The sequence below is a fragment of the Platalea leucorodia genome (assembly GCF_965183815.1).
Source record: "Platalea leucorodia genome assembly, chromosome: 5".
In the NCBI taxonomy this organism is placed as follows: Eukaryota; Metazoa; Chordata; class Aves; order Pelecaniformes; family Threskiornithidae; genus Platalea; species Platalea leucorodia.
The window spans coordinates 30,971,141-30,987,278 of NC_138827.1; the positions used below are offsets into that span (position 1 = coordinate 30,971,141).

General features: G+C 47.2%; 1 pseudogene across 1 annotated transcript; it reads left to right on the forward strand.

Annotated features, from left to right (window-relative positions):
- The first annotated feature begins 614 nt into the window (after window positions 1-614).
- LOC309590581 (vitamin D3 hydroxylase-associated protein-like) lies at window positions 615-11,436 on the forward strand (annotated as a pseudogene). Its single transcript has 13 exons — window positions 615-1,026; window positions 2,023-2,142; window positions 2,483-2,628; window positions 2,963-3,104; window positions 3,433-3,801; window positions 4,581-4,706; window positions 5,475-5,573; window positions 6,235-6,334; window positions 6,902-6,945; window positions 7,602-7,641; window positions 9,871-9,962; window positions 10,853-10,998; window positions 11,308-11,436. The product of its transcript is annotated as a vitamin D3 hydroxylase-associated protein-like (transcript).
- Window positions 11,437-16,138: the final 4,702 nt, after the last annotated feature.

Genomic DNA, 16,138 nt, shown 5'->3' on the forward strand with positions numbered 1-16,138 from the left:
GCAAGGCTGCATATTCCAGCTCCTTTGCCTTGTGCTGGCTGGAAGATGGCTTAGAGACTGGAGAGCAAGATATGATACTGGGTCCATCAGAGGGGATTTCCCAAAAGAGCTCACCCCCTGATCTGGGTTGCCAAAATGCTTTTCAAAGGGGCTTGGCTTGAAAATGATACAGAACTCATACTCCTTGAAGGCATCTTCAGATAGTTCTTTCCCCACTGCCTTTCCAGAGTCACTGTGTCCTGCTTGCACCTTCATACTCTTGGTTCTTCTGAGCTCCCTCTTCTTCAATAAGTGCAATTTCACCCCCTGCACTGGGTTCCCCTGGACAAGCACAGCTATGTTGTCCCAGGCTCAAAGGGCTGCACACGCTGCTGCCTGAGGGACAGAGATGATGGCTGAGCACCTCTAGTTAATGGGCTTAAGTGCTAATTAATTACTAGGTGTGGGTATAGTAGGGATAGCCCAGATCTGGGTTTCGCAGATGTTCAGCTCTGTCAATCAGCTCTGTCTCCTGTGTGTAGCCAGGTACAGCAGCAGCCAGTGGCTTGGAGAGACACAGCCTTGGGGGCCACCCCCCTAAACCCAGTGTGAGCTGCTTTGCAGCCCAACCCACAATGCTCGTCCAGCAGGCAGACCCTTTCAAAGTCCATGGTCTAAAAAGTCCATTCCTAGACTTTGTTAATGCAACTCTGCTGCAGAGCTGATCTTGTACAGCAGGCAATTGCATAGTCTGCATTCATCAGCCCTCCTTAGGAGAAGGTGGGAGCCCCATGTGTCCGCAGCTGCACCAGAACAGGAAGGACTGGGAGAGAAATCATGACCTAAGAGCGACTGTGGCAGGTATGAGATCCATTGTGGGGAGACCCTCGCACCCTCTCGGCTCTGCTTTGCAGTTCAGCTGCAGCTGTTGTGCTACTGAAATGGCTGGGACATAGGCAGATCCAGCAGAAGATGGAGGAGGCAAGGAGGACATGGGATGTGGCCCTGGAGCAAATGGAGAAGGCAGCTCACAGGTTTAAGCAAGAGGTAATTTGGGAGAAAGTGTCTGTGGGAGGAAGGGATTGTATTTTGGGTAACCAAAGAAATGGGGGAGTGCTGCTCAGTCCCTCTTTGAATGGTGGTTAGGGCATGTGCACGTTTTGGATCATCTCCACTTTTTTTGAGGGTCACCAGCCTCCATTGTCACAAAAAAACCTCCCATAAAGACAGTATAAAGGAAGCATTTCTTAATACAGACCTATTGAGGGAATCCTAAGGATAAAAGATGGATCAGAGTTTGGGACTTTCTGAATCAGATCACCACCCCACACCTCCTTATGCACTTTTTTCCTCATCAATCCCTACTGCCAAGCCTTTCCTCTCCCATCCTCCTTACCTCTGCCCCTCCATAGGGACCTGTCTGCACCATCATCCTCAAAGTATTGGGGGGGGGAGGGCTGCACATCCCTCCAACATCTGCACATTGTTGACCAAAAGCCATTTCTTTCTGCCCATGCCCAGGTAAAGAAGCACCTGAATTTTAAGAGGTCAGGTCCTTGGATTTGGAATTTGTCTTAAACCCATAATAAATATCTACTGCTATTCTTCTCTTGGGGAGGAGGTTGCAAACAGCCCCCACACTTCTTTTTTCCCATGTTAATGATAAATTTTGTAAAACTTTAGCTGGTTGAACTGCTATTCAACACATTGTCTATGAGTCAGAAGGGGGGTGAAGGCCTGCAGGAGAGTAAGCAAAAACAGGTCAAACCTCTCTTACAGGTTCATGCAACTCTCCAGTCAAGAAGCAGCTTTCTGCCTGTTTTGGTTCATGAACTAAGACTCGGCAAATTCCCCGCCAGCAAATTCCCCACTCCAGCACAGGCAGTGCTATGTGGGAGGTCTGCATTTCTACAGGGAACGTCTCCTAAAAGTCTCCATTCAAGGTCATTGCTGGGCAGATGTTAGAATTGGGTATTTGCAGCCTCAACACCAGCCTTTTTTGTCATTTTCTTCCCTCTGCACCCCATTTCCTACCCTTTGCAGAACCCAGGCACCCAGACTGCACGTGTCCTCTCGCTGTGACAATGGTGGAGCTGGTGGAGAAGCTGAAGGAGGGGTCCCTGTCCCCAGAAAGTGTCCTCTACTCCTACACTGGCAAAGTGAGTGATACCTCCAGCATGGGAGAGATGCTGTGGGGCTCTTCTGCAGTGGGGGCTTTCAAATTAAAAACCAGCTCATTTGCTGAGAGAACCAGCAATGCTGGGGATTACAATTTGTCAATTCTGTGATGTCTGAAGGGTGGCTTATGGGCAAATAAGTAGGGTAGAGATCCAGGGCAGAAAATTATCCCAGCAAGAAACATCTAAAAAGTTTATAGGTAAGGTCTGACTAATGAATGCTGAGGGATCGAGGAGATTGAATTTTCAGCTTGAAAACTCAATTTAAATACTGTTTCCTTCCTTCTGTCCATTCATCTGTCTTGCTGCTCTTCTCTGTTCTGCAGAAGCTTTGGAGGTGACTCGGGAGGTAAACTGTGTGATAGACTTCATTCATGGCTGTGAGGATCAGCTCCAGAAACTGAAGAAGCAGAAGGAGAAGGGGCTGCTTTATGGCATTCCCATCAGCATCAAGGACCACATTAGCTGCAAGGTACATCCCTAATTCCCCTGCCTCTTGGCCTGGGGCTAGGAACAGGCCAGGATGTCCTATCCTCATCAGAACTGGCTAAAAGTTCCCTCAGACAAGGATGTTCTGGACCAAATATTGTGGGACCAGCAAACCTGCCTTTCTTCTGATGAAAATTTAGTTTTCTGCAGAAATTTCTAATCTACTCCGATCTGGAGTAGTCAGGTCCTGTTCTGTCTGTGAGAAAAGTTAGGTGGGAACTTTGTCACAGGAGGCATCAGGACTTATGTCTGTTAATGTCACAGCTCCAAACAGCATTTTTCCTGGTACCTAAAGAGCTTTGCTTCCCATCCCCAAGAGCCATGTCTTCTCTGGAGGGATGGGAAACTTCTCGGGAAGTTTCTGGGCAAAGTGAAGGAAGACGACTATCATTGTCCAGGTTCTAAAGAGCCAGAGGCAATCCCCTTCACGAAAACCAACATCTCACAGACAATGATAAAGTAATTGCCTGTTCACCTTTGTGAAAACGCTATGACGTGTGATTTGCTATCTGAGAGAGGGTGGGCCCACATGCACAAGCTCCCACCCTTGTCCAAGCTAATCATGCATGTTGAGTTAATTGCCTCCTCATTTCAATCTGAAACTATTTCTTTTATATTTGATGCCTTTTTCTTCTTCAATTCAGCTGTCCTGACAAATCTACTTCATGCTGATTCTACCTGCTGGGATTAATTCCACACTTATCCCTGCACAGATGCTCTGTGCCCTGTATTTATGGTTTGAAGAGACAGAAGTACCTCACTCACCTGCTGATCTTCTTCTCCCCAGCTATGACTGCAGCACCCTCATCTTTGGCCAGATGCTGAACCCTCTCAACCACCAGAAGAGCCCTGTGGGCTCCTTGGGAGGGGAGGGAGCTCTGATCGCAAAGGGAGGCTCCATCCTGGGCATTGGGTTGGCTGTAGCTGGCAGCATCCACCTGCCGTCCAGCTTCTGCAGGTCGTGTGGGCTCAAACTCACAGGCAACAGGATCAGGTACATCCCAACATCTGTCCTCTTCTTCCACCCACCGTGGCAGGGATGCTGGGGCTGATGGCAAGAGACGTGGACAGCCTGGCCCTCTGCATGAAGGCGCTGCTCTGCAAGGAGATGTTCTGGCTGGACCCCACTGTGCCCACCATCCCCTTCAATGAGGAGGTAAGGCTCAGAGGCAATCCCATATCTCCATTTGCCCAGCAACAAAGTGAGATCTTGGGAGATTCCTATCTGGTTTCATGTCTCAAGATAGTGAAGGACCCAGGGAAGCAAGTGTCCTTCTAAACAGAGCACACCCAGAATGAGCAACCACGAGAAGCAGCCACACAGCAGGCTTGGCAGGCCCCTGTTGGCTTGCCCTGATGAGACCCGCCGGATACTGACCCCTTCCCATCCCAGCAAAGTCCAAAGCAAGCTTGTTGGCTCCATCCTGGCCCAATCCCTAAAGCAGTGGATTTCTACTGCTCAGAGGAATTCACCTCTCACGCCTTTAATTAGAGAGCCTGATTTAACAGGCACTGACCTAAGAAATCATTGCCCTTTGCCATTACCTCTCTGCTTCTACCATCTGATCGTGTCTTTCTGGCTCAGATCCTAGGATCCTAGGATCTTTCGGTTGTCCCTGACACCCAGACAATACAGACCCTAGAGGAACAGGCCCCTGAACTCTGTCCATAGCCAGGCATCCCAGGCATGTGGTCTGTATAGGCGCTATCACACCTGCTATCTCAAAGCTGGGACATGTTCACAGGGCAGGAGGTGGTCTCAGAAAGACCATACCAAGGACCACTGCTGCAGACCTATGTTCTGGACAACACTGCTTTCCACCAGCCCTATTGCTCCCATCATTCCTCCAACGCAGGAGACCTCATTTGCTGCCTCCCTGAGAATGGTCCAATCTTGTACGTCTCGTGTGCAAGTGATGGACACTCCTCTCACAGGTTTACACCAGTTCAAAGCCACTTTGGATTGGGTATTATGAAGGAGACGGCTACTTCCAGCCCTCGCCCAGCATGAAACGGGCCATCCAGCAGACAAGAAAGCTCCTCCAGGATGCAGGGCACACGGTGGGTTTTCATGCCTGTGGTTGCCTGGAGCTGTTATCCTGCTCCTCACAGAGTTTGGACAAGTCACTTCCCATCTCTGCTTTTGCTGCCCATAGAACAGGGACCATCCCTCCCTGCTGCAAGGGTCACAAAGAGGAAGGAAGGCAAATGCAACAGTTTGTTTCCTAAACAAAAGTAATCTTGCTTATATTCCTGGCCTAGCAGACAGGAGAATCACCTTCAGATATCTCCAAGTCACCCCTTTTCTAAAGCACTCTTTTTTTTCCATCATGTTTGGTGTTCCCATAAATGTCAAACTCACAACAGTTTTCACAATCCCTCAGCTGTTAAATGCAGTTTACAGATTTCTTGGTGGTTAAGTGGGAAGGGGGCTGGAGCAGTTGGCCCCCCAGGGACCTCTCCTAGCCTAAATTATTCTGTGGTTCCACCAGTGGGGATTTCTATATGGGAGCTGTTCCAATGATGCAAATTAATTAAAAATACTTGGTGTTTTGAAGCCTCTAAAAGTTCTTCTCTAACGTGTGGAGGAGTTGAGCCTGTGCCAGGTTACAATATGTATTAATGCCTTGGAGATGGGAAAGGACAGTGGGCAGATGCTGCTAACCCAGATCCTTTTGAAAATAGGGTCTTGCTGTCCTACAGCAGCAAGGACGGCCTAAGCTTCCCACCGCTTCCCACTCACCTCACTAGTGAGGCAGGGAGGTTCACAGAGGGCTCTATGAATCATTCATCTTTGTCGCCTCTTGAACGGGGATGGTTTTCTTCCAGCTTGTTCCCTTTGCACCGCCCAAGATTGACTACATGGTAGACAAGCTGTTCACCAGAGGGATTTTCTCGGATGGTGCTGCTCACCTGGTGAGCTTATGAGTAAAACCCTCATTTCAGTGTGGGCCATGAGACCTGGCAGCGTATAGCCAGTGGTTGCATCCAGAGTGTTTATATTCTTGTGGGTGCAAACTGGATAATGAGAAGCAGAGGAGCAATTTCTGGAAGGATGAATTTAGCATGAGCAGCAGCTAGTTCACAAGAGCAGTTCACATGCATGGGCAACACGGTAGGGTAATAAGATACTATGTGTCAGCAGGGTTGTGGCAACTGGTTTTATGTGTGTGATTAGTCCATGGCATATGGGAAACATCGCACATTACAGAACTTCCTACAGAGGTCCGGTGAGTTAGCCCTGGCTAGTGCCCAAACACCCCCCCAGCTGCTCGCTCACTTCAAGGTGAAACATGCCCAGGGTTGGATGTGGCCCCAGCGCTGCAAAGCACTCCAGAGCCTTTATGGCACTGACAACATAGGCAGTAAAGTACTTATTTCTCTATAACTTTTGCAGTGAGCATTTACACCTGAGCATCTAAACCCTATACGAGCATCTCTTGTTCAGTGTTTTGGGTTGAAACAGGCAGATTTTGTCTTCTAGCAACTCCCCTCTAAGACAAACCCTGCTTTGGAAACAGCACTGCTGTTGCTGTAGCTCTGGCACAGATGGTATTCCTGACTTCTCCTTCACTCTCTACCCTTCCAGCAAAGGAGACATCGTGGATCCCAACCTGAAATCCCAGTTCAATACTTAGAGGCTTCCTGCTCTGGTGAAAAGGATCTTGGCTATCATTTTGAAACCTATAGTAAGTGTGTGGATGTGTCTCATCTGTGTTATAGGAAATCTGCAAGGTGGGAAAGTTTCTGCGTACAGGGAGGTAGGCTGCTCCCCTCTGGGAGCGCTTTGACACTTCATGTTAAGTGTCTGATGGGCTTCATAGTGAAATACACTTAAATACACTTAGTCCCTAAACCCAGGCTGAATTTATCAAGTGGGTCTGACAGCCTTTTATGGGAATTTTGCATGGGGAGGTCGAAATATGATCTGTTCTCAGGAACCCATGAGCCATACAGCTCACCCAGCAATAGGCTCTGAGAGAACAGATATCACTAGCAAGGATCTAAGCATCCCCACATCCAGAAGATGCTCTCCAGGGCTAGCAGTGTGGTCTAGAGCCTTATTGGCATGGGTTGTTGTGATTAAATATATAACTTAATATGGGAGTAAAGGCACTTCACTGGAAACCATATCTGTTCTTCAGAGCCACTTCTGCTAGGACAAGAAGTGTGCCCAAAATGCAATCACATGGTAGCCAGCTATTTCAGCTGCATTGTTGTTGACTAATCCCAAGTTTTTCTCTTCCCTCTGAAAGTACCCATGAATCGCTCGGGATCTCAGCACTCTCTGTGGAGTGGGGTAAGACGCACTGAAGTGGCTCTAGAGAAAGGGGATGCACATGGATGTGTCCACCGGTTCATGCAGGTAGATGCCAGCTTGCTGTGCAAAGCCCTGTCACGGGGCTGTGCAGCACAGCCTGAGCCAGATGAGTATGTGCTGCCTCAGCAACACCCGGACTTAGCACAGCGTTATCCAGGGCTATGCAGCCAGAGATTATTTTAAGAGCTCAAGGATCCTCATTGTGGCAGGGCTAGGATATCTCGATGGAGATCAGCACAGAGAGATACAGGCTGCCCCATCAGGTGGATTCTGGTACCCAGAGCATCATGTACCAAGTTAATGCAGAGGTCTCTGCATGCAGGTGCAGGCTGGTGTGAAGTACCTGGCCCTCCAAGAGAGACAGAGACACACCAAACTGGGAGCAAGTGCATTTAGAAGGCTGCTATGATCTTTCTCTAGGTGCCAGAGCACCTAGACGTGGTGGTGTGCTTTTAACGTAAGCTCTTTTGATGTACCTGTAAGCATGTGTGAGCCCAGTGGAATCAGCTGGGTGATACTATAGCTTGTTCCCAGAAGGCTCATGCAGTTTCCATAACAATGGGCTGTCTGTGCATTTTGTTAATTGTTTTCTGTTGCCACAGTCCCAAAGCTGATTAATTCTGCCACCTTTCCAGGTCTGCCAAAAACCTCTGGGATCAGCATGGAGCAGTGACGGTAATGTGATTTTTTTTTTTATTTATCCTTACTAAATATAGTGAGAGATCCCTAAAGCTTCTAAGCAATTGCTTTGAGCTCTGTGATGGATTCGGGGTTGGAAATGGATCATGTGGAAATAAAGCAGCTAGGCTTTTCTTTGAAAGTCAAACTTTGAAAGAAGTGATAAGAGCTCAAGGCAATAGATGTTCATGTGGAGGTCTCTACTTACGGAAGGATGGGGAAGAAAAATTATCTTTAGCCCTGCATTTTCTAAGCAGAAATAGCATAAGAACAGCCACTAAAGATGAGGCTTTATTTTTTCTTCTTTCTGTCTCTTGGTGCAAATCCTTCATTTCAGACATTAGGTGCTATTGTCACGAGCTAAGACCATGCTTGAACTATCAAGCAGAGACCTTAGGAGTCAAAAATTGTGGCTGTGAACTCTTTGGCTTAGGTGGATTTTGTATGAACTCTTATGGGATCAGGAACATAGGATAGGAAGCGTTCTCCTGGACAACTGGGTCCAGTGCTGCCCACAAACTGATCGGGTTCCTCTTTAAAACCAGTTGAGTTTTATGCTTGCATTTGTTTTTATCAGCCGACTCCTTTCCTCCCTGCTTTGATGGTTGGAAAACTTCAGAGTTCCCGTGCTGTTCATTCACTTCCAGTTTATCCTCATTTTATTCCTGTCCTTGAGCTTAAATAGCACCTCTCCTCTCCGGTATTTTCCACTGCCTCCCTCGTCCTTGATCTATTCATAGAGTGCAATTGTATCCCCTTTCAGCTGGTGTTTTGCAAGGCTGAAGAAGCTGAGCTGTTTTGGTGTCCTCCCACAAGGCAGGATCTGTGTTCCCTGGGACGCCCTCGCAACCCTCCCTGAGAAGAAACATGCCCTCAGCCTGCTCCACCCAGCCTCCATCAGTGTCAGTCACTCAATGGACATGCACGCTCACTTGCAGCACGTCTGATGGATTACAGGGCAGAGAAAAAACTCCTACAAACCTGCATGGTCACTGGGCTGATGGGAGTGTTTGGAAGGAAATGGGTTTGGGATTTTTTTTTAGGGGAAAACAGATTCCTCTCCCCCCGCAAAAAAAAAAAAAAAAAAAAAACAAAAAAAAAAAAACCAACCCAACCAAAAAAACCCCCCACACCCAACCAAAAAGAAAACTCCTTAAAAGGTTTGTTGGCCTCTGAGATATTTTGAATTGGTTTTCTTCAGTGAAACCATATTCACATTTTTTCATCTACTGCAAACAAGAGCTGATTCAAAACTTTTGGCTAGCGACCAGCTTTTCTCTCAGAAAAACAATCAGGTTAGCTACACTGCCTGTATTTCCTGGAAACCCATCTCATTTGTTCAACTTTCAGCAGGAAGAATCTCAGACTGCATATGGAAATTGAAGTCAGACTCAAAAATAGTCTCGTGGCTGGAGCTTTCATGGGAGATGTGGAAGGCGTCTCTCTTGGAAGACATCTCTTTTGCACAGAAAACTTGGAGTGAAAGAGTTGTGCAGAACAGGGGCTGGACCATGGGACAAATGTGTCCCTCTAACCAGAATATGGCTGCAGAAGCAGCCATTCTGTGGTCCATCCATGTCTGTTTACTAAGACAAAGTGGAACAGCTCTTTGAGGATGGAGTCATTCATTGCCTGATGTTCAGCAAAGCTGTGGTAAACCAGACTACAAACTTAGATCTCTCTTTGATCTACAGTACAAGCCTAAAGCTGTGCCTCCTGCACTGTGGGAGGAAGACCTCAGCCTTGCCTAGGTGTCTCTTGCTGCTTCTTTTTCTTACCTGTATCCTGATGCAGAATGAAAGAAGGTTTTGTGAAAATATTTTGCATTCATGTCTTCTAGATTCTTCTACCAAAATAGCCAAAGCTTTTAGGAAATTTGACTTTTTAGGCATCTAGACATAATTCTTCAAACTAATGTTGATATCCAATAAAATTCAAAGACAAAACTGGTCATAGGAAGGATTGGGTTAATACTCAAAGAAATCAACTCTGAAATGCCCACCTGGCATTAATGTCTAGGTCTGGGCAGCACATGGTATTCTGACAGGTAACCTAAGGGTGGAAGAACAAAATCCCTTGGCTCTTTCAAAGCACAGCTCAGATTTTATTTGATTTTTCAGTTGTATCCAGGAAGGGTTTTTCCCTCCTTTTCCTTTGCTGTAGGCATTGATCTGCTACTGCTGTCCAAGAGACATTGTTTGTCATCGTCTCTGTCTTTCCTTCTAGGTTTACCGCACTGAATTCATTGCTAAATGGAGGAAGCTAAGGCTGGATGTGTGGGCCAGCCTTTAACCATGGCTATGCTGGGAAGCTATTTGGTAATCTCCATTGAGGTGTCTCTGGATGCATCCATGGTGGTGCTTCTGGGCAGACCTGGACCAAGATATTTTGGTCTCTTGGACATTCCCCAAACCATGTGCGGTGTTTGGTCTTCCCTCTGGGGAAGAAAGAAAAGGAGAGGTCTCTTCTGGGTGGGTCTTCTTATGCCCCCACCTCATCTGAGCTGCAGGTGTTTGGATTATTATGGGGCAGCAATTAGTGGCACATCTGTCCCAGTCATTCATGGGTGAGTTTCCCCTGCATCGTCTGCCCTGTAGAAAGCCCAAGAGCTACTCGTGCAGCAGAGAGTGGCTGTAAGCATAGTTGTCAGAGGGGCAGTAGACCTCAGTACAAGGCCAGGCTCTTCTGAATGTGGCCATCTCACATTTCCCAAGACTTTGCAAATAGCAGAAAGGCTCGTTGCCTGTGACTTGCAGATAAAGGCAATTTTTTATAGCTTCCAGCAAATAGTCAGGGTCCTCCATCTCTCTAGCAATGGCCCTTTAGGATCCAAAATTCCCAAGATGGTGTTACAGAACTAGACATCTGGATTATCTTCAAAAGATAGCTGGGATTTTTCCCTGGGGTATGGGAGACATAGATGCAGACTCTGAATCAGATCAAATACTCACATCTGTCTCTCCCAGAGCAGATCTAACCTCCACCCAGCTGGCAGGTGAAGGCATGGGTCTCTCTCTGGTCTCAGCAGCCATGTGGCCCTCAAACCTCTCCATCAAAAGTCCCTTTGGAAGCAGCATGTTTTCATGGTCTCTTCAGTTCCAGCAACTCCAGTCTACAATTCCTGCAACCCAAATTATCATCCGAAAGTCATTGCTGGCCCAGCAAACTAAATTTTTCCATTTTACATGCTCTGTGTGATCTTTTCCAGCCGCAACCTGCTATACCAATTTATACAATGTCTTAAACTTCTCTGCTGGGGTGGTGGCAGTCAGCACAGTCACAAGAGCCGACGAAGAAGAACTGAAGCATTACCAAGGGCACTACGGAGACCCTCGGGAGAAGAGGCTGAAAGAGGTCAGCGGGGAAAGAGCTTAAGTCTTAGCAGAAGGTTATGACTGGCACAGTGACACCTCTGGCACATTGTCCCAAGGCTTGTCTACATCTCGTGATGAGAGTTGCAGCTTGTTTAGTAATGCAGTTTGCATACAGCATGTTACTACCCTTCATGCGGTGCAGCTGGGCTGGTATACATCAGCCTGACAACTGTCCCCGTGCATGTCTTCCTTTGTCTTCTCTTCCTATAATGTTCAAAGACAGCATTCTCTCTTGTGCCTCCCCGGGTGCTCTGGTGCTCTGACTCAGCACCATGCTTAATTTTTGCAGGCTGTGGAAGGAGCTGTGGGGCTGCCGGTGGCCATCCAATGCATGGCTTTGCCATGGCAGGAGGAGCTGTGCCTTCGCCTCATGAAGGAGGTGGAGACACTTGCCCACGGCACGAAGAAAAATGTGTGATTTCTGGGAACCTGCCTTCACTATGATGACTTTGCATTCCCTGCCCTTCACTCCAGCCACCTTCTACCTGATGCACCAAGCAAAGCAGATAGCGACCTGCAGACTCTGAACCACCGTTTTAATAATCTGGCAATAAATGCTGTTTAAAAACAGTCAGCAAAAATCTCAGCTCTGTCCAAATTTTCCTTCTTTGTTAGAGTTAAATTGAGTCAAAAAAAAACCAAAAAAACCAAAGGAACGAGAGTTAATGCTGGACCAAAGGAGTCCAATAACTACTGAATAACGACTGAAGAGCTGTTTACATCAATATTTTACTTCCAACAGTGGGCAGGAGCAGATGTTTGTGGGAGAGTGTATAACCTGGTAAGTGCAGGATTCCGTCTCTGGCTGTGCCATTGGTTGGCTAAGAGACTTTGTGGCAAAGACTTGCAGTCAGCCCACCATTTTTAATAGCTGCCAAGAAAGCTCTCCTTCATGAGCTTATTGGGCCCCTTCCTGAACTCATTTACCCTCTTGATCTCCACACCATCTGGTGGCAGCGAGCTCTGCAGTTTAACCGTGCAGTGAGTAGTGGAAAGCTTAATTTTCTTTAAGCATAAGCTGTGAGAAATGGTAACTGGTAAACTGGTGTGTCTTCTCTCCTGTTCCTCATTGTATTTTCCAGTTAAGCAAGGGCAAAAGAAGGTTGGGGATTTTTAATTGGCCATAAGCCTGCATATCTCTCCAGGCACCAGGGCTGGAGGCAGTATTTCCCTAACAGGAGGAGAGAGCCATGGGGCCAAGGGGAGACACCGCTTTTGTTATTTATCTGCCTCCCTGGGGCTGCGCAGGGATGCTGCAGTCATCCAGCAGCCTCGCATGGTCACAAGCAGGTCTGAGTCACATGGAGAGTCCTGGCTCCTCAGCCTGAGTCACTGTCCTCCGTTCAGCACAGAGCACGAGAAGGTCCACGGCACAGCCGTGCTCCCAGAAGATGCCTTGCAGCCACAGAGCTCCTGCCTGATGGGAGTCTGCCAAATGACCGTGACTATCTCAGGCCAGGAGCAAAGGATTTTTAGCTATCCTCTCATAGGGAAGATGGGACCTCACCATTAAACAAGTAACCTGCCCAGGTAGTATTCCTGGCTAGATCTTAGCATGCACAGACATTGTTTTGCAAGGAAAGGCCAGTGTCCTTTTCTCGTGTATCCCTCCATAACTTTGCAAGGCTGAATGAAGTGAAAGGGTCCTATTTCTAAAAGGAATTTCCCTATGCATACTTGTGCTCTGCATTCCAGCTGGTCTTTGTGGGTGGCTCTGGAAGGGATCCACTCTTCCTCCAGCTCTCCTCTCTCCTGCCTCCAGCCAGTCATTAGATCTCAGGATCCTGCAGCATTAGCTCCCAGGACCCAGCACCCAAAGACAATTCTCACTATGATCCAGCAGATACTGAAGCAAAGTTGCATGGGCACTCTCAGCCCTGGTCTGCCAAAGCTCTCCTGGCACTGAAGTGGATGAGATGGAGACATGTCCAGAAGAAGATGGACGAGGTGTGGGGGAAACAAGAGACAGGTTTGGACCAGATGTAGGGGTCTGTTCAGGAATGTAAAGAGCAGGTAAGTGCCTTGGCTTGGTAGAGAGCAAAGCACCTTCCTGAGTAAAGCTCAAGGTCCTTCTCAAGACAGGTTATCCATGATGTCAGTTGGCATTGATGCAAAAACGTGGGGGAAAAGTGGAGGCGGTGATGCTGAGAACAGTCTGGTGAGCTCAGGCACTGAAACTCAAGGAGGGAAAGACCTTTAGTAGGGTATAACTTTAGGTTTGCAGGAATGTTCTTCCTCCAGACCTCCTCCAGGCTGGAAAGAGGATGTCAGCTCCTTCTCACACCCACCAGCACAGTGCTGCTCTCTTTCAAACCCTTCCACGGCTCCTTCACCATAAGCTGTTGGCTCAGGCTGTGCCGCCCTCGCAGACCTGCACTGTATGTTTGCAGAGTGCTTGTCCAGCTGCCTGGCGCTGACCAAAGTCCAGGCTTTGGTCTGTCTCGGAGAATTAGGTAGAAATGCTGCTTGGGCCAAAAGGGCTTTGTTTCTACTGGTTTCTCGCATCTCCAGCACAATATCCTGGCTGCAGTCTTTGCTTTGATAATTTTTCCTCCTTCCTTCTGATTTTAATAAGAATTTAAATCTGCTCTGCTCAACTCACATTTCATTCTGTGGCCAGATGAGTAACTGAGCAAGGTGGAGAGATTGAGTCATCAGACAATCCAGCTTTTTAATTTGGTTTTACTTTATTTTGCATGGTTTCTTCTTTAGTTTGCAGGTTAGACTTTGTATAGTCTGTCGTGGTTTAACCCCAGCTAGCAACTAAGCACCACGCAGCCGCTTGCTCACTCCCCCCTTGGTGGGATGGGGGAGAGAATTGGAAGGGTAAAAGGGAGAAAACTCATGGGTTGACATAAGAACAGTTTAATAATTGAAGTAAAATAAAATAGAACAGTTAAACAGGTAAAGCAAAAGCTGCGCACGCAAGCAAAGCAAAACAAGGAATTCATTCACTACTTCCCACCGGCAGGCAGGTGTTCAGCCATCCCCAGGAAAGCAGGGCTCCATCACGCGTGACGGCTACTCAGGAAGACAAAACGCCATCACTCCCCCCCCCCGCCCCCACCCCCACCCCCGTGCACCCGGCAGAGCACGGGAAGCTGAGAAGTCCTTGACCAGTGTAAGCACTACTTAGCAACAGCTTAGCACTACTTAGCAAGAACCAAAACATCAGTGTATCAACATTATTCTCATCCTAAACCCAAAACACAGCACTATACCAGCTACTTAGAAGAAAATTAACTCTCTCCCAGCTGAAACCAGGACATAGTCACAACATCAGAGGCAAATAAAACTCTCTAGAAGAACTGATATCAGCAGAACATGAGTTGGTAGGACAGGTCAGTTGGCCTCTTACAGTACCCGAAGCAAACAGAGCTCTCTGGTGTAACAGAAAGTGGCAGAGGGCATTAGAGACACCAGCTTCCCCAGGATCCCAGGCATTCATTTCAAACCAGTTTCAAGGGAGGAGGTAGTTGAAACAGCTAAAAGCAAATGTTTAAAAAATAGGTGAAATGAAACACCTTGATGTAGCAAGGCTCATCCTTGAAACACAAAAATGCCAGAATTAGGGTTGGTATATCTTTCACTCTGAAACAGCTGTTAGCTACACAAATCCTCATCTCTCCAAGCATGGTCTCAATCTGCTCTTTTCTTTTTTTTTTGTCTTTTTTTTTCTTTCCTTTTTTTTTTTTTTTTTGTTACTGTTCTCCTACTTTGCACTCAAATCACCTGGCTTTCCCCCTGCCCTGCTTGCCCATGACAGTCTCTGCCATCACTCAGTGGGGACAGACCTGTGGAAGACACCAGGCATGATGGAAGAAGTAGGAATGTTCCTGGACTTCTGGTAAAGAACTAACAGCTCTCTGCAGCGTCTTTCCTGATGGCGTCTCTACCTTGCTGGAGAAGTTGTAAGTAGGATCCATCCAACCCACTTGGCTATGGGAAGGCCCAAGGAAAATAGTGCAATACCCACAAAAGTGGGAAAGATGTAGGGATGGTCAGGAGAGAAAGCAGCCCCTGCTGTCAGAGGTGTGAGGGTTGGTATCGGATGTTTCTCTCCCCATCCTATTGCAGTTTATTCGGGGAGAGCCAACAGGGTCCTGGCTGAGCAACACGAAAAAGAGTTGATAGAAACAGGCCCTCACCTCTCCACTTATGTTCTTGGTTGTTGGAAAGGTGTAGATTAAGTAGTGGCAAGTTTCTTACCAGCTGTTATGTTCTGTGAGTGTTGGTGGAGTTGGACTGGAATTGAGGAAAGTCTCATGCTTCAAATAGATATTCCAGGCTGAAATGAGTCAGAAACTGGAGAGTTCCCATAAAACATTTATTTAGCCCTCTGACCCAACTGGAAAAACTTCTCCAGAGGCAACCAGCCCATTTCACTGTAATTTCAGCTTTTTAAGAAATGACTTCTAAAATTCTTTCAGAGCAGCATAGTTAACATACTTCTTTTTGTAAATTGTTTTGAAAAGGCTCATTGGAGTGTTTGGTTCCAAAAACATGAACATGAGATACAACTGTCAGGATTTATTCTTTGTCATTTCAATCAAAATGGAGTCAAAGCTGATTTAAAAAGAATTATTACCATTTTAGAGAGAAGACAGTTTAGGTATAGAAAATTTCTGTCAAAACCCAGCCTGCTTGAGAGCTGAAGGTATTGGATGGAGTGTGATGGCAGTAAGTCAGTGCAGTTTTGCTTTCGCAAGCAAAGATGGTGCAGCTCTTGCTGGGGACAGGAGTCATCTGAGTTGGTCTAACTGCCTTTTTTCTGTGATGGTGCAAACTGAAGGAGGTGTTGTGGGTGCCACAATGAAATCCCAGACCACCTGCTACAGGCTGACTTCTCTTGTGAAAAGGGTCTTGGCTTTCATCTTAACTCCACTGGTGTGTTTGACCTTGGCCCTGGATCAATTCAGGCAAGAAAAACATTGCAAAAACGTCGCACTTGGCCTTGGTTGTGGAGGAGTGAGCACTGACCTGTGAGTCAGGCAGGTCTGCCTCCTCTGCTATGGACTTAAGATTTTACTTGGGATATCCTTTTGTTCCCTGCCTCAGTTTCCCCATGGGGACAGTGGTCTCCGTCTCAGCAGACTTTTCTCCCAAGCACCCCTTGCTCC